The 18623-nt window shown below is 39.0% G+C and overlaps 1 long non-coding RNA gene across 2 annotated transcripts; it reads right to left on the bottom strand.

Annotated features, from left to right (window-relative positions):
* Nucleotides 1-5274: 5274 nt before the first annotated feature.
* Nucleotides 5275-11676, bottom strand: LOC146434889 (uncharacterized). 2 transcript variants are annotated; one of them, XR_014853302.1, is made up of 3 exons: nucleotides 11571-11676; nucleotides 7716-7879; nucleotides 5275-7282 (listed from the first exon to the last, which is right to left on the bottom strand). It is a non-coding gene; the product is annotated as an uncharacterized LOC146434889 (long non-coding RNA). The 2 variants fall into 2 exon arrangements; XR_014853301.1 differs by having other exon boundaries at nucleotides 5275-7279.
* Nucleotides 11677-18623: the final 6947 nt, after the last annotated feature.

Here is an 18623-nt window from a genome sequence, read left to right as displayed (position 1 = left end):
CAGGATGAACAGAATTTGGCACAGAGAACCTGGGAGGGAGGAGCAAAGTCCTTCTGCAGCTTTGACAACAATTTGCATCTGTAATCACCAACAATGCTGCAGAGAATGCTCAGTTAATGTGATAAATAACTTTGCCACCTCACTTCCAACCACAGCTTTCAGTGTGCATTTTATTACCCTGCCTGTCTTTTTATTAGCCCTGCTCATGTGATTCTGTCTGTTCTCTTTATCAAATTTCCAGAATCTACACACAGCAGGAAAAGGATGTATTTTCTTCCCTGTTCCTCGGGAAAATATCTGTAACTGTGCTCATTAAATGGAGACAAGATCTAGGCAGGAAGCTGATTCTAGCCTATCACATCTGCTCTTCACTGAAGTGACTCTCAAAGGGTGAGTAGAGGCAGTTTGCCCTCAAAAAAAATTCCAGAGAACTATGTCCAACTCATATTTACAAGAAAAGTTTACAGACATATGGCTTGGGGGCAATCTGGTTTTTTTTGCCACATGACCCAAACACACTCTTGATGTAAATAACAGCAGGCAACATACTAAAATATTAGTTTTAGTTTTTTCCAAGCATAGCTGGAATCTTCTTCCACCTACTCCCTCATTCTTTGCAGTATGCAAGAGAGCTTGCCATAATCATACAGATCAGCATAGCTTATATTTATTGCCTAATTATGAAAAAGTAATAATAAAAATGAAAAATGGCAATATAGATTTTCAGTCATATAATTCCAATGTTCCACTTTGCTAAAATGATGTAAAACACCTTCCCTTATTAGCCAGGAATATGCTGAAACAGCACTTAAATAAAGACGAAACCCAAAGCCAGGCAGAAAGCAAAAATGCTACAGACACATTTTACTGTTTCCAATTAGGTATTTCACTGCAAATAAGATATGATAAATACAATTTTCCATCTCCATAACATTATACAATGCTCAGATTAGCACTCATTATATATCATCAATCTCAGAGTAGTGTTTTGAGACCTCCAAATAAAAATACAACCCATGACTGGACAAAAAGAATATTCTGTTCGCTCCTAGGTTTGCAATGTATCTTCATTTTTGGTGAAAAGATGCAATTCCCTGCCTTCACGGTTTTATGAAACACTGTTTACATGAGTCAAGGACCAAAACATTTCTTGTTATTATGGGAAATTGTAGCATCTTAGACGCTGCAGTCATTTGGTAATCTAAGCATCAGACACTACAGTGTTTAAATTACAGCAAATGTTGGCACTTTGATGGAGAAAACTACACACATAAAAATCAAATTAAACTGGCAAATATTAAGGTAACATTAAGGCTGGGAGTTTAATTAACTTTCCTGAAAGTCAGACTACTCAAAACATGGGAGGTCCTCAGATGGCTGAACATGGAAGAAGCAGAGAAAATGAGGCAGAGATAAGAGAGGTTGTAAAATTCTGTAAATCAAGGTCACAGTGCTGTGCAGGCATTGGCTTGGGAGAGGAGCTTGCTGGAAGCAGGAAGGGCTGAAAGTGACTCTCAGACAGATGCTAGAAATGCAGTTTGCACTGATTTAGCACCAAACAGCAGATGAACAAGGGATTTACCATGTTCTTGTCATATTGAGGAGAAACAGCAGACAGTCTGGGCAGGCACAGGAAGCTTGAGGAGCAACCCCCAGGAACCTGGAAACCACAGCACAAGGAGGCAAGGCAGCTGACATTTTCAGAAGCAGGGAGTAAAATGGCTTTTACAAATCTTTTTATTACTGTGGCTGTGATGGCAGGTGCTTTCCTCAGCAGTGATCTCTCCAAAAAAAATCTCTTCATTTGCTTTTAGTGCACCTGTGTTACTTCAGTGCCACTTTCTATACACAAGAAAATAACTGCAGAAAAGTCCTCTCTTTTTCTGACATCACAGATCTCATTCTCTCTAAAAGGTGTTTCTGAAGGCTGCTGAACCTGACAGCTTCTGGCTTTAATGGGTAAGGCAGCAAAAAACCCTAAATCATTCTGCTGAGCAAAGTATTATGGAAAGGGATGATTGTCATATTGTAAATACAAACTTCTAAAAAAAATCCGGAGATAGAGTCCACCCACCCTTCTTCCCCTCTCCCCACTCTCTCTTGAAATATTTAAATTAATGCTCTGTCCTTATCCAAATCTTATTTTTCTCATATCTCACTGCCCTGTCTTGTATTTTAACTTCAGCAGATCTTTGTGCTGTCCCAGGCAGATGAACCAGCAGATGTAAGGATTTAGCAAGGTGCAGAGCACCCCTGAGGCTGTTCCTTGAAAATGGGGTTGTCCTCCTCCTCCATTTTTTTAACTCCATACGTGACTCCATACATGACTCCATAACAGTCAGGCATTTAAGCTGCTCATGTGCAAAGCATGATAATGAAGAACAAACAGAAAGCTGAGACTCTTTTTTTTCTTAACCCTTCTCCATTCTTGCCAGAGGGTAGCTCCTGGCCATGGATGCACTGGAAGAGAGCTATTTAGAAGTGGGCTTTTCACCATGAAAAATCAACAAAACAATTTCCATTTTGCCCATGGCAATAATATCTTCAGCAACAACACCCTTAGAGGTGACCAACACAACACAGGCTGTTTCATTTACAGCTACACAAGTGACCACAACAAACAGTGACTCAAGATATCTGTTTGGGAGGCTCTTTTCATCCTCTCTACTTCTAGCCCAACTAAAATTACTTGAAAACAATTATCACACATGTCAGATTTTCCACATTCCTCATCACTGTAATTTTAACAGCAGCACACGTAGCATGAATGTCTGGAGAATTTAAAACTCACATCCATTCTCTCTTTGCTGTTTAAGTCTTAATTTAGCAGCAGAGCTTGTTTGTCAATATTTTAGCCTCAGATTGGCTACCCTGGAAAGGAGGGGGATTGAGCAGATGGCTGTGACAAGCTGCATGCCCTGAGTGGGTAAAGCACAAATATGCTTCTTGATCAACCACTGAACAAACTCTTTTATAAATTTATGTGCTGAGGAAGGCCAAGCTCAGGCTCTGTGATGGAAACTGACTCAGGCTCTAATTTAATTTGTCCTCCTACACTCACCAGGCTATTTCATAAGCAAAACAAAGGCATGAGTTACACTGCATCACATGTAGACACATTTGAATTCAATGCATTCATTTACTCTGAAGTTAGTCTGACCTTGTGCCTGCGTAAGTCAGATCAGAAAAGTCCCAACAGCTTAAAATAATAATAATAAAAGACCACCACAACATACAGACATACCAGAAACACTCTCACAGAGAAGCAGCACTTCCAGAAGTCGTTCCAGTTTACAACACTATAAATTCTTATTAGCAGCTCAAGTGTAAATGACAGCAAAGAAAGCAGAGCAGGAACATGAATTCCTCCCTCAGTCACCTTCAGCATCGAGCAGTCTGGCTTTGATACAAAGATATATCCAACATGTCCCTGGCCACCCAGGGATATATTTTTCTGGTGCAGCACAGTTACCATGAGAGCCTTCTGTGTTTAATCTGTGCTTTAAAAGAGCTTGGCCAGCCAGGAGGAGAATAATTGTGTTTAAAGTGCCCCAACAGAGGTGAAGAGAGGGGTCAGGTTGTTTTGGAGCATTGCTTTGCTTTGCTGCCAGTGGAGTAAAAAGATAAGTGCAGCCATGGGAAGGTTTTAGCACATCCAGGATTCCCTGGTGTCTCCACCATTCAAGCCACAATTTCACCTCTCTGCAGGTGTTTTTAAGCCCATTTTGAGGTAAAACAGCCCCTGGGATGCTCTTTTCCAGGCCAAGGGCAAGTAGCTGCTCCTGGCATCACACCTGGGCAGTGGCTTTCCCAAGTGCTCTCCTTGAAGACAGAAGAGTATTTTGTCTTTGATGCATCTTCAGATCTCTGGTTTTTTTCATTTATGGACAAGTATAAAGAGTCAGATCTGTTTCCAGTTGTACTATTCAGTCAGAAATCCCACTAAGAAGTCCTCAAAGTCAAGAGTGTGACAATTAAAAAATTGATCCTTGCCTAAACTCTAACTACCTGCCTCATGAATAATTTTATTCTCTGGGTCTGTCAGTCAGGTGCCTTCCTTGAACATTAAATTTATCACAGCAAATTAAAGAAGAAAAAATGATGTGGTGTCAAAATTGTCTCCAAGATTAATATTACAAGAAATGGGAAAGGTGAATATGAATCACCAAGGGCACCCATGTGCCATGCCCAGCTGAATTACAGCTTTTATACCTCTGAGGCCCTCAGACTGAGGTGAGGATTCTGCAGAAGAAACTATTGAATCAAGGGTGGGAGGGCAAGGACAGACAAGGTGAACTCAGAGAGCTTTTCCAGGCCTCCCAGAGGGGCCACGACTGCCCCAGCAGTGAACCCATCTGTCCCACATGCTGTGCTTACCTACAGCAGTGCAGACCTCTGATTGCTTTCACAATCTTTACATTCCATTTCAATTTCCAAAGCTCCTTGTAAGTATTTAATCCATACTTAACATTGCCTTTAAAGCATTTTAGTAGTGTTATGCCAGGATTTGATTTTTCTTTTGCCTTTTTTATTTTTTCCCAAGTGCAAGCTAGCAAACTAAGGTCAAATGCAAAGAATGTGTTCCTTCCATAATATTCAAAATATTTCTAAACAGTTGGGAAAAGTTTAGCATTTTAACCATGACAAGATATCATAATAAACTGGCTATTCTTATGTAACTTAAAAACCCCTGCAAATGCAAAAAGAAATTTCATGTTTCTTTAGAACTCCATGTGAAACATGAATTTACTGAAAACTGCCCAAGCGTGGTAGGAAACAGCACATTGTTTAATAAGTAGATAAAATCTTTAGTTCACACCAAACCCTGATGGCTCCTGTTCATTCATAAATATAACAGTCCTGCATCTTCAGCAAGACACAGATTCCCTACATTCCCATTTCAGCTTGATTTATTTTTTCTTTAAATAGACATTGTTAGGTGCTCCAAAGGAATTATACAATTGTTATTTCTGGTTTTTCCTCAGAACTGGAGTGAGTATTCTAGGAGTGTGAGACAGTGCATTTGATGCCAATATTTTGACATATACCACTTTCTTTTTAACATGAGTATCAATAAGGTTCTTAAATCTTATTTGATTAAGAATGTTGGACCATCAGAGTGAACTGAATACTTCCCCAGAGCTTTCTCCCTCAGGAACAGCACCTTCTTAGTAGAAAGCAAAACCTGGCAACTCTCAGCAAAAAGTCCACAACAAAATGAGATTATAAAGGGAAGTAAAGAGAAGAAAAATAAAACTGTGGGGGGTATAGAGTATCCCTATCCACTTAGCAGTTAGTGGAAATTTTATCAGCCCACATCCTGTCTTTGACATGAGAAAACCTCATTTTTCAGATTTTAACAGCCCAAGAATTTTTTCATCTGCTCATTTTGAAACTGAAATAGCTGAGGCTGATCACAACTCTATAGTTTCAGGCTCCTGCTGGAGAGCAATTTGGTGTAAATGTTCAGATGATAACAGAGCATGCCAGTGAAAAATCCCTTCCTGCAGTTTCAGTTCTGCCACTTCTCCAAAATGGGCACTTTTTGGAACATTCTAAGCAATACCTTGACTACTGACTACTAACAACAGCTACATATCAGGCTCAATTCTTGCAGTGTAGAGCTGAAAACAAACTTCCCAGTACATGAATATAAACATAGAAATAGGAACAGAAATAATTTACCACATAATATTTTTTATAGGGATATGAACTGGTCTGGGCAGAAGAAACCTTCCACACCTGGTGTATTAGCAGAACAAGACTAATTACATGAGCTAAATGAACCATTTCCAAAGTCAACACAAACAAGACCTCTGAAAAAGTGAATCCTTCTGTATAGTGCTTATTCAGTCATGTTTTGCAAATGCTTGTGCAGAGGAAACACAACAGTGTCAGGCTTTGCAGGGGTTTTACCATCCATAGCAGAATTCTCACTGAAAATGTGGTTCATAACGCTGTGTTTTCTCATGTCCTTTTTGTGTTTTATATGATCTGTTGCTTGTTATGTTTGTCTAACATCACAGTGTTAATTGTTTAATGTTACAGTGCTAATTAGAGGTTCTCTACCTAGAACTACTTCGCCCTTCTCATCTGCATAGCTGATTAATTTCTAGGTATGCATTATACTACAAGGTATATTAATTAACATTCTAACGCTTTATAATTACATTATGCATTAGCAATATTACATTTAATTGCAATAATCACTGTGACATCGTAGGTGGGTGGCACTACATTTTTATTTTTCAGCCATGGAATTCATAATATAAATTTCAGTAACTCTTTTGAAATAACTGATCTAATTTTTATGTTTTTCTTTAAAGGCCACTGCTAGTTACTCTGCAGCAATTCTTTGAGCCACAAACAGAAGCTGCAAGTTTAAAGTAAATTTCTTTTTCAGAGGAGATTCATACCACATACAGGGATGAGACTGAAGGTCACTGAGCATAAACTGTGCAAGCTAAGGGGAAAAAACACCCCACAACTAAAAACATCTTTACCTTTTATTGTAAGTCTGCTGTGTTTCTTTGATAGATCTTTCATGCAGTAAATGCTATTGATGTCTAGACATCTTACCTTGTTTCTGGCTTAAAATGTCTAGCTTTCCTCTAAACTTCACTACCACAACATCCTACTAAAGACATGCTTGGATGTTTGGCTGACCTAACATCAATACTTTGTGCTTCTGCCCCTCCTCCTTCCCCCACAAGATACATTATTTAGAGACTCGCTGATTTTTTGCCCAACCCTGATCCACTCTCTTCCATCTCTGAAAGTGAAATACTACAGTGGTACCTCAGCAGCATGAGGATGGTAAAGTTTGATTCTTGGGAACATGAAGGATGCCATCACTATCCAAATGCAGCACATGCTTTTTCCACAGTTATTGAAAAGATACTAAGAATTACAGGAGTCATCATCTTTCTTTAAAATTTAGATTTGCATTAAAAAGTCTCCTAAGTGCAACAGGGAGATGATCTAGCAGTGTCATCTTTCACCAATCTGGTGCACAATGAGCCCCAAAAAGAACTGAAGGAAGATGTCCTGAACACATAAAACAAAATTTAGACAAATTTTACATGTGTGAAGCCATAAGCCAAATCCTGCAAACATTTCAGAATGGAGAGAAAGGAGACAACTGGCTGTCCTTTCCAGGGACCTTTAGAGACTCCTCCTTACCTAACACAAGCCCAGTCCTGTCACTGCTTCATGTCCCTTTTTGATGATTTCCTTGCTTTTTCTCATACAATTTATGTCCTTCATCACATACAGATCACTACTAGAATGAAAACAATTATATCACTATTTCTGTGAGGCGGAAAACATTATTTCAGTCTGAGGAAAGCAGCTGAAGTTATCCAACATGTCTAAAACAGTTTCCTAAGAAAGTTCTTAATAACAAAGTTAATCTATTTTCTCTTAGAACACCTAATAGTGCCTGTGGCTATGTTTGCATGCACAAATGTTTGTTCTCTATTCAGTTTTCATACTATTCTGTTCTTTGCCTAAAGGTCACATGCCAACAAAACATGATGATAATGCTGTTATTACTCCTTTCTACTTTCACACTGAAGCAGAGAAAAAGAAATAAGTAACCAGAATATTTTTCCATGGCTATATAAATCCTGACTGCCCTAAGAAATTCTTGAGTACAGTTATCCCAGGGAATTCTCAAGGCAAACAGAGTTTTATGGAGGCAGAAACCCACTCACCCTGACAGGGGGAGGATGAAACTTCACAGTCCAGAGGGACTCTGAAACTGTTCAGGAGTGGGAGAAACCATCTCTGGTGATGATCTACAGGATCATCCAGAGCGGTTTTATCACGTTCAGGAACAGCTAAAAGCACCATGGGTTTGTCCATTGCAGTGCAGATTCTGCAAGAAAAGCCAAGCTCAGAATCAGGAGGTCAGGATATAATCCTGATAATCCTTCACACCACAACCTCTGGAGCAGGGAGAAGACAGAGTTTCCTCTCCTGGGAGCCTGTAGGGCTTGATAATGGCTATGGTACCGAGATCTTAATCATGCATCTGTAATCTTTTCAGATTCATCACATTCTTATCTTAAATTAACAATTCAACCTGACTTTAGAACAAAGTGGAAGCTATTTTTCTTTATGCTTGCTCTTTAAAAATTTAAATTTTGTGACTAGCAATGAATATAAGATTAGGTTAAGTATCTGATCTAAGAAGAAATTTTTCCTGATACTTTCCTATTTAATATAGGAATGAATGTGTGGGTGATTTTTGAAATGAAAAATTACTCAGATGCTTTAGAAACCTATTTCTTTGGAAGCATGTGAAATGCCTGTGTTAGTGTCAGAAATTCAATTCAGTTCTTCAAGTCACTCGGGCACATTTGAAAATATTACCCTTAATCTAACTCTTGATAGAAAAAGATTTGTGTCTTCATTAAACAACCCTGTTGAAATCAAACTTCTGTAAAGTTCTCAATTTTGATGGAAAAGTGTATTTAAAAAAAAATAAAAGCAAAACACATTCTCACTTGCTTGATTAAACACACATTATGGATTATTGCCAAGGCAAAGACAACTTTAGCTAAGCATCAGATCTCGGTTTTCCATTTTAGAGGGTTATTACATATAGTCTTTCCTATATATACTACTCTGGTTTAGTCATAATAACTCATTTGCTATGTTGAGTTTGAAGAAGACAGAGCATTTAAGCTGTTTAAATCTGAGGGCATGAACAGAAGCCTAGCAAAAGAATCTCTTCATATGAAGAGGTTATTAAGTAATTGGCCATCTCTGTTCAAGTCATTGAAATGATTGTTCCTTACAGTTATTACTCTGTGCTTTCAGTTTACATAGTTTTTCCATTTAATACAAGTAGAAGATAACTCACCAAGCTGGCAAACAGTGCTCTGATTAACAAAAACATTTTGAGCTAAGACAAACTCAATGCAATTATTAGTATAATCTTATTACCAAGATAAATCTTTAGACAAAGCTCAGACAGGAGCCAGTAGCTTCTATATATAATACTAAATTTGATTACAGCTAGTTAGACCACTAAATGAGAAAGCCTGGGCTAGGCTGGGAGTTTGTGGGTGTTGTGGAAATGGCCCAAGAGTGCTGGCTGGTATTAATCCTGTCTTCCTGCTCTTCCTGCATAGCTTTGGTGGGTGATTAAAAAGGGGTTTTGCAGGAGAAAGGGATCTGTTCCTGCCCTATAATTACAGGTCCCAGAGTATGCAATTCCATATATTTTGTTTGCCTGGGATATGGGACAAACCCCTCCCCAGGAGGTGTCACAGGCTGCTGTGTGTCACCAAGACACTGCTATTTGTTCACTCCCAAGCACAGCCCCACATGCCCAAGGCTGCTCCTGGGGCAGCTCTGCTCTGAGGCACTCAGGACACTGAGCAGAGACTCAAATCAGATCCAAGACAACCCAAAATCAATCCTCAACCTCCTCCACTAAGCAGTTAAAATGCCAACAGCTGCCAGCTAAACGAACATGCATTTTACAACACCACATTGCTGACCAGTTAGTAGTGCTGTGAGAATCTCTGGCAGCCCTTCCTGCTGGCATTTTGCAGCCTTGGCTATGCACAGCCAGAAGGACAAAGCTCCAAGGTCTGCTCTGCTCAGAGCAATGTGATCACACAGCCCAGGACCTCAGCCACAGATCCTGACCTCATTATCACCATCTCAGACCTGTTTTCCCCACCAGTGCTGCTGCCTACAACAGCACCCACCTTGAAAGAGCAAGGTGATTCTTTGAGATGTTTATATGGTTATTTTAAGGCCTCGTGGCAATCAGATTCAGTGGTGATCTGCTCTTGGTTTGCAGCCATCTGGCACAGGCAGCAATAGCCCTGGCTCACCCCGGTGGGGAATTCAACAGGATCTTTTTTCTGCTAATCTGAGCACTGCAGAGGCAAAATGAACCAAATCCTGCCAGGCAGCAATGCTGGCTGGGATTCACCACAAGCACAGAGTGCAAACAAAAATAATGCAGAAAGAATATTGCACATGGATCTCAATACACAACCTCAAGGGGTTCAGGTATGGATGTCCAGATATATGTATACCTAGGGCACCCACATGCTAAATAAGTGATGGAAGTCCAGGGAAATATTTGAAAGAACACCTAAGACTCATAAAAATACAAAAGCAAAGCCAACCAACTTTTGAGTTTGCATCTCTGCATGTTCAAGTCATATCTGTGACACATTAGCTATACTGGGAAACTCTGTACAGACCAAGAAGTTATTTTTGAGTGTCTAATAATTTCAGTAGCACCATTCCTTTTCATTCTATGCATTCTTAACAACGGATGCTTTTTATTTGCTAATACACATTGCTGGTTTCAAGGTAAGTATTTTTCCAAATACTCTAACAAAACATTCTGGATTTGTGGATAGTAGTTGCATTCCATTAGGAAAAGAGCCATGGGATGAAGGCAGCATTTGCAGATTTGTTGCCATTCTAACTGCTGCAGAGCATATAAATTACACCACCAGACTTTGTGGGAAATCAGTCATTACTGTAATTACCCACCTTCCTTATCACCTTACACTTTTGCCTTATCACATCATTGACTATCTGCTCATAATGAGTAACACTCAGGGATTATTGTTACATATACAATTTACAGTAATTATTAGGTTACTGACAATGAAATGACTTTATAAAACTAATAGTGCGTCTTTGCTTCTCCAGGTTCAATTTAAGGAACTGGGCCGTTCTCACTTCATTTAAAAACATCAATAAAGCTGTTTCCAAGTTGAAAATTCATTTTCCTTTGTACACAGACTATACATTTCATAGGACAGAAACCCATTTCCATATTAGTCACAGTAACAAAATGATTTCTTATTCACCCTCAAGTTTATTAAAAACAAAGTGCTTTTAATATTGGGTGAAGCTGGATTAAAAGCATACATTAGCTTCTGACATTAAAATGGAGCAATTTTATTTCTTTATTCCAGAGTCTGAGACAGCATTAGAAGCAGACTTTCAACAGATATTTTGGAATTGCAATTACTGCATTAAGAGGCAAATCTGGACTCCAAGCAATTAATGCATTAAGAGATGTACGTAGACTATAAAGGTGGATACACATAAGGGCTTAATTATAATTTCTTTTTTAAAATAAGACTGCAAAATACTCAGTGAGAAACAACTTTCCAGACATTGTTGATATATTTTTCTGTTTTTCTAGCCTGCAAAAGGAGAACACTAAAATCCCTGAAGTTAATATGTGACAATAAGACTCAAAGCATCTCATTTGGAAAACCACTTAGCAGAGCTCCAAACCAATAAAAGCATTCCTTCACACACATAATTCTCAAAACTCTCAACAGAAATGCTTCCAGGTCTGTTGCCTTTAGCTGCTGCCACTCCCCTCTAAGCATTTCTTCTTGGCTTTTCTGAGCTCCTTGTGCAGAGACTTCCCCTTTCCCTCCCTGCTCCCACCTCAGAGAAGTTAATAGAAGACACTTCAGTGAGCCTCAGTCTCACCCTGTGCCACCAATCCACCTCTGAAGAGTTCAGTGAAGTGATCCACCCTTCTTTTATTCTCTTTTTCCCTTGGTTACCTTTAACTGCAGCTTCTTGAACTACACAGAAACTTCCTTATCAGCCAATTCCACATGGCTCTCCCAGCCCAGCAGGGAATCCCTGCTGGCTCCAGGACAATTCTCACCACTCATCCTCCCCTAGACATCTCTCCATCCCTCAGGGAAAAACACATAAATACCTCATGCCAGCAGTTTCTTTGAGCTCTCAAGAAATCCCAGCCAGCTGGCTTCCCCTGAGAAACCATTCACAGCAGCTGTAGTTGTTTTTCCTCCTCCTGTCTATTGGCTTCTGGCACCAACTCCTCCCAGGATGGACTGACATGTCCCACAGTTGGAGCTGTTTTATTTGTAAATAATTTATTAATTTGACCCTGGCTGACTCCCCTCACCAAAGAGAATTCTCGTGCTTATGTTATTGCTATTGTTGCACACAAAGGAAAGTATATGAGATCAGCATCATTATTTTGTGGCTATGGATTGATTATACACTCTAAAATGCAAGACAAATCTACCTTTTTAATTGTATATTATTGTTAGCCAATTGCATGCACAAATTCAAGCAGAAGGAGTAGTGTTTGGTTTTAAACATGCCAAACAGTTTGCATGTTTCAAAACTGCATTGGAATGAGCCAATTCTTCTACTCTGGCCAAATCACTTCTGAGGTGTCAATGAATCAAGTCTGATGTTTATGTGCAAGATCAGGCTGAGTGGCTTTATTTTTGATGCATCAAGGACAATGGGAAAAAGGGGAATGTAATACAGCTATCTATCTAAAGGGCAAAGATGACAATGGGTGTCCTAGGTCACAATGTAGATGTATTTAGTATTCTATTACCACCAGCTGTGGGGCACAGGCTGTTATCTCCTGCTCTGACTCACCCCTGATAACTGTTAATTGCTCATCAAAAACCAACTGCATGACTCTGGAATTATCTCATCCTATTGTGAGATGCTCCACCCAGGGGGAGGAGCCAAGCATTCCCACCTGGATATAACCTGGCTTTGAACTGCACAAGCAGCTCCTGTCTGCTGGATTCCCAGAGGACAAGAGCTACCACTGGAGCTTCAGGTGGAGACCAGACCTTCCACAGGATCACTGCTTCAACCTAACTACTTCACTTGGACTGCTGCCACCACCCTGACTAACAGGGTGTCAGGTTGTATATGACTCTGTCAGTGTTTTTTCTTATATTATTGCACTTATTTTTAATTTTCCCATTAAATTATAATCCTGACTTCAGATCTCCCACTGATTTTTTTTTTTCAAACACAATGAGTTGGAAAGAAATGTTAAGATCAGGGTGCCCAGGTACAATGGAGCTGGAGTGCCAAGGTAGAGCAGGGGCACAGAGAGAGGGGACCTTGTAGGGTTTGACATCTCTTATCTGGGAGGCAAAACAAACTGCACTGTTCTTGCATGGAGTGGCACAATGTTCAGCAGCACAGGCACGAGTTCTGATGGTGCTGCACCCAAAGAAATTAGGCTAAAACAAATGAAATGCCAAGGAAGGCTGATGTAAGTTAGACACACTAATAGAGGGCTGGGCAAAGCCAGAGAGGCTCTGTGCCTTTGCCCTGTGAGACACTAAGATCTGCATCCTGGATACAACCAAAGTGAACAGAACTCAGGATCCTGCTTTGGACAAGGAACAAGCACAGATTTCTTCAGGAAAGAGTTTAAGGCCAGGCTGGATGGGGCCCTGAGCAGCCTCTCTAGAGGAAGGTGACCCCAGCCCATGGCAGGGGTTTGGACTGGATATCTGTAAAGTTCTTTTCTAACCCAATCAATTCTGTGATTTGGTAATAAGCAAGAGAGCATGAATAATACCAACATCCCCTCATCTTCTCTGCCAAGAACCAGTTAATTGATTTGCTGGATTAGAAATGTAAATAAGGCTCACCATTGTAAATAACCATTAATGGACTTACCCCTCATGAATTTATGCAGACCTCTTCTTAAACATAACTAATTTTGACCTTCAGAAGGCTTTGTAAGAGTAAGCTTAGCAATTTAATTATTAGTTTTTTCTAGGAAAAAAAAATACTTCCTGCTGTTGGTTCGACATGAAAGCTACCCTGAGGAAGCAATTCCAGAGTCACATCCTGAGGGCACACAAATTCAGATGGATATATTGGAGCTGTTAAAGCAGAACTCTTGGAAATGGAAAACTTAGGAAATTTTTTGTCATAAATTGACTGATGTTGAAATAAAGGCTTTTGTAAGGCTTCAGTCACAAATGTAGAGGGGAAAGAAAGATCTTTAGCAATAAGCCTAATGCTAGTAAAGTGAACAAGAAGAATATGAATGGCAGCATAAGGTAAAGCTTACAATTATTATAATCCCATAATAGTACCAGGCTGCTCACAATGCTCCCTTTCAGTAGAACAAAAGCCAATTCTACTTTTATGAAGGAATATTCATCCTCATCACTGTTCATTTTTAAGCACTCTGTATGAAAACAAACAAAATCCAATTATTTCTTCTGTTATGGCATCACACAAGACCCCCTACCAGGGCTCTAATGAACAAAGCATCCTTCAAACACAAGATGGGACCTCTTGCTTGAAGTTCTTACAAAATAACTTGCTAAAAACCTGACATGAAGAAGAGAAGCAGAAAGTGAGACATTAGTAATCAATTCTTTAGTTCCTTTCAGTGTTAGAAGCTGCTTAATAGCTCACAACCAATTCTATACAGTCAGGAGAGCAACTTCTGCTGCCATCTCAATAGGTAACCAACAGCCCCAAATAGTTTGGGGTTTTTTTAATTTTACATATATATACATATATAAAATATATATAAATATATATATGTCTGTTCATGCATTTCTTCTGCTCTACAAGTAATTTGAGTAGTAGTTCCATGAAAGTTACACTTATTTAATTGAGCCAAATAGAGTAAAATAGAAATCAAACACAAAGCAATGAAAAATTAAATATAAAACTCAGCCAGGATACATTACAGTGAGTGTATTTGGTCATCATAAAGAAGGGCAAAATCAGTTCCAACAAGGTGCTGTACTACTTCTGATGAAGCTGTCCTTTAAAAAAGACATTACTAATTTTTCTTCTGAGATAGGTCTTGCAAAGCCAAGTAAAATCACTGAACTAAACTGCAAAAGTACTTTAAAGGGGTCAGGCTGATTAATAAAATCAAGGGCTGCCCAGTGACCTGAAGAGACATACAGAAAATACCACTGTAAGGTTTTATTCTGAATTTGTCCATGAAGGTATGGTCAAGGTTGAGATTCCCCTATAAATTGACTATGCTATTAATAGTCACAGAGCCATTACTGGCAAAATAGAATAGGAACTATAATTTCAGCAACAACTAAGCCAGCAATGCAACATTTGAAGCAAGTAGGTGTCAGAAGTTGCTTTCAAAACCTCCTTCAGTCTTTCTGTTACTGACTCAGTGAAGCAGGTGATGCCTCCTGGCAGCCAGAGCACTGTGGTGTGCTTTTGATTGTTTAAATTCCACACCATTTACCACCTCCCTGGACAGAGCATGAACAGAACAAAATGTTTATAGAAAAATAGGAAGTCTCATGGACAAATCCAAGCAGTGTTTTTTGAGCTGTGCAGATTCACTGCAGTCGACAGAAGACAAGCTGGTCCCTTATTTTAGGGCTCTTCAATCAGGGATTTTGCACCAAGAGTAAATTTGGGGCAATACCTTTAGGTGTGTGAAACAGTTCTGCTGCTGTTGGGTGGGATTTGACAAAAAACACTGAATCAAAGACCATGGGAGCCAACCAACATTTTGAAATTCTAATCGCTGTTATTCAAGAGGCTGAAGGAATGAGGAAACAGAACCTGCTTTGCACAATGGCTTTGTGTTGCTTCCAGCTGAAGGGATAGAACTGCTTTGGTTCCCATTTTATGAATAAAATGAATTGCAGAAAGTGTCACAAAAAAACAAAATCAACCACAGAGGAGCCACTATTTTAGTTTCCTTTCTTCCATTTTCAATACAATCAATGTAAAGCTGTTTTGTACTGCCATCAGTAATCAAACACATTGAAAGCTATATTGATTCTCAGCTACATTTGCATTTTGTATCTTCCTAGCTTACTTCAAAAATCATAAAATTAGTAACTTTTTTCCAAAATACTTAAGACATGCCCACACTATAATGTTAGTTGGTTTTGATGCAATCTGTGCTTACATTTAAGACCTGGTACAGTTCAGTCACTGTGAGGAACAGCAGTGAAGGCTTTTATAAACAAAGATTTATGTGCACAACAAACAAGTGTGCTTGAACAAATTCATGGTTTGTACCCTGACCTCAGCCTCTCAGGTTAATATCAGCATCTTCTTAATAGACTGCAGTAGAAAAGAAGATTTCATGGCCATTACCCCTGAGACACCCAATCTTTACTGGCATCATCAAACAATTACAGCATTATGGAAACTCAGCCGAGGGTGAGGAGACACAGAAAAAACACAATTTACTGTAATTAATATTATGTTAATAGCATGCATTTCACAAACTCACTGAAGCAGGACCCATTACTTTATTCCTGGAATACAATGCAAACACTGGGGCATTGTGCACTCAGTGAGGCTGAAGCAGGCAGGGGATAAAGGGGAAGATTTCTGTGTCAGGTGAGCAACTCCTTGCTCCTGTTATATCCATCCCACTGCTGATTCTGATACCTCTGGAAAGCAGGAATTCTGTGCAAGTTTCCACAGACAGATATTTCCCTCTGTCACTCCCAGACAGCTTCAGCTTTATTGGAAAGAAACAATTGTGAAGGGGAACACTAAACTCTGAAATAACAGACCTGGTCATGGGTAAATTATGTTTTTCTACACACTACACTGGTTTTGGGGGGAAAGTAAGTTAGTTCTGTAACACAAGGATCTGTTTTCTAGTTGGGACTAAGACACGTAGATAATTTCAATCCACTTCATTTATATCCATACCATCCTGTAATTTATTAATCAGTATTGATAAGATAATTAAAAAGCTTGATAACTAATAGAAAACGTATCATTTTGTATGCAGAATTAACTCCCCTTCTCTGCTGCTTCACTAGTATCCTGCCTGGCTCCTTCATTCTTTTTGCCTCTTCCATCCTTTAGAGACACTTTTGGAACATTTCAAATCATATGCATTCCTGGCACATTTCTCCTGGAAACAACTTCTAAATTTTTTTTTGTTCTTCACATTCCAGTTTAAATAATAATCCCAGGTAAAATTACAATGCTTTTTTGCTTTTTTTTAATTTTATTTTTGACTCTTATAGCATCAGCAGAAAAGTACAAACCTAGACCTTAAGATGAATTCACGTGGGTTGAGGCCATACATTACCTCTCTTACAGAACAGGCTGTTTCCTGGGGCAGCAGATCAACATCATCAACAAAAAAAAAAGCTACAGCCTCACATCTGCAATTCTTCTGTCCAAGAGCAGAGCTTGCCATCACAGGAGATATGTGTATACAGGTACACACACATAGCATAATACTCTTTATTTTTAAAGGCACACTGGAGATCTTCCTTGTTCATAGGCAGTTGATCAAGGCACAAGTTTTCTCTTTGCATAATTAATAAGGCTCACAGCTATAAATTGAAAAAGTTCATTTTCTGCTTTGATCCACGGCCAATACTCATCAGACATTTAAATTTCTAAGGTGAATCGAATCAGCTGCTAATCTGTTTGCTGATAAGGGGTAACTAGACAAGTTTTGATTTAAATGAGAAGGAGGCTGATCAGAGGCGAAAATTATATTAAATGTTAATTAATGTAAAAAATTGATGCGACAGTTTAAGTCATGCCTAGGAGTGAATATTTGATTTCTTTTGTGTTCAGGGCTAGGAGACATCCATTAGGTAGCTTGGGAACACAGAAACACACACTTCCAAATCGTTATTATAACCAGCCAATGTTCTGTCTAATGAAAAAGCATTATGCCTGATGTAATTCTAATTACAGAATTATTGTATGCTCATACTTATGCCTTTTTACAGAGCACTGACAAAACCCAGTGTGCTCCAGCCTTGGAGTTCACCCTGCAAACAATTACACACTCGAGCAGCCTTCCTCTTAGGAGAGGTTCCACTTCAATGGCTTTAATGAGACAGGTCACGTGAGCAAAATTCCTCTTACATGGATTAGAGATTTCTCTCCTTAGTATTTAACCTTTGGGATTTTTTTACATTAGCATTGTTGATTTAAATTTGGGGGGGGAGTCCTAAAAAAAATATTATTTTGACATTTTTTATCTTTGCCTGCTTTTAGTGAATTGGCACAGCAGATCTATTTCAAACAGACTTCCTTAAAGAAAAATACTTCATTGCCATTGTTTTAAAACAATATCCTATTCCATAATAAACAAAGAATCCCAAATATTAGTTTGGGGGGAAAAAATTAAAAATGAAAGTCTGAAATAAAAAATTCTAATATTCATTTCAATAATAATAGAGTTAATTTCCATAATTTATCATTACTAACAGATTCAATGCTAAAACTTGAGTTTCTTACTGTCTTTTATTAGCTTTATGGCTTCCACAAATCTGAACAATGCAGTGTTTTAAATAATCAAGACAAGCTGATGTTGTGATTTCCCTATTGGATTGAAATCCAGCAGGGAACCAAGATCTGGAACACAACAGCTCCTTTTCCTTCTTTTTGCCCCCTTCAGCCTATTTCCTTCAGCACCAAGCATCCAGCAAATAATGAAAAATCTGGCTGCTAATCTCATCACACAGCACTATAAATCTCGAGGTTGCCCTGGAAGTGAGTAGACATCATCCTTGAGAGAGAGAGGATTTATCAGGACATGAGTGGATATTTCAACCCTGCCCTATCCTCCCAACATTTGATTAAAGAGCTGTGGCACAGTCCATGAGAGGTGCCTGTGAGCAGTTGCCACAAAGTTCAGCCACAGACATGTCAAACCTGCCCTGGTGTTTGAACAAGGCTCATTCTGTGTGAGAATTGCTGATTCAAACTTCTTTATAAAAAATAAAAATGAAATCTAAGGACATGGCTCATTAAGAGCATTTTCAATTTGCACTGAAGTATACATCTCTTTAATCAAGTCACTCAAAATTTACATGTAG

The sequence above is a fragment of the Lichenostomus cassidix genome, chromosome 7, assembly GCF_008360975.1.
Source record: "Lichenostomus cassidix isolate B80296 chromosome 7, HeHo_3.0, whole genome shotgun sequence".
In the NCBI taxonomy this organism is placed as follows: Eukaryota; Metazoa; Chordata; class Aves; order Passeriformes; family Meliphagidae; genus Lichenostomus; species Lichenostomus cassidix.
Note: the sequence above shows the minus strand (reverse complement) of the source record. Positions and strands in the feature narration are given on the sequence as shown.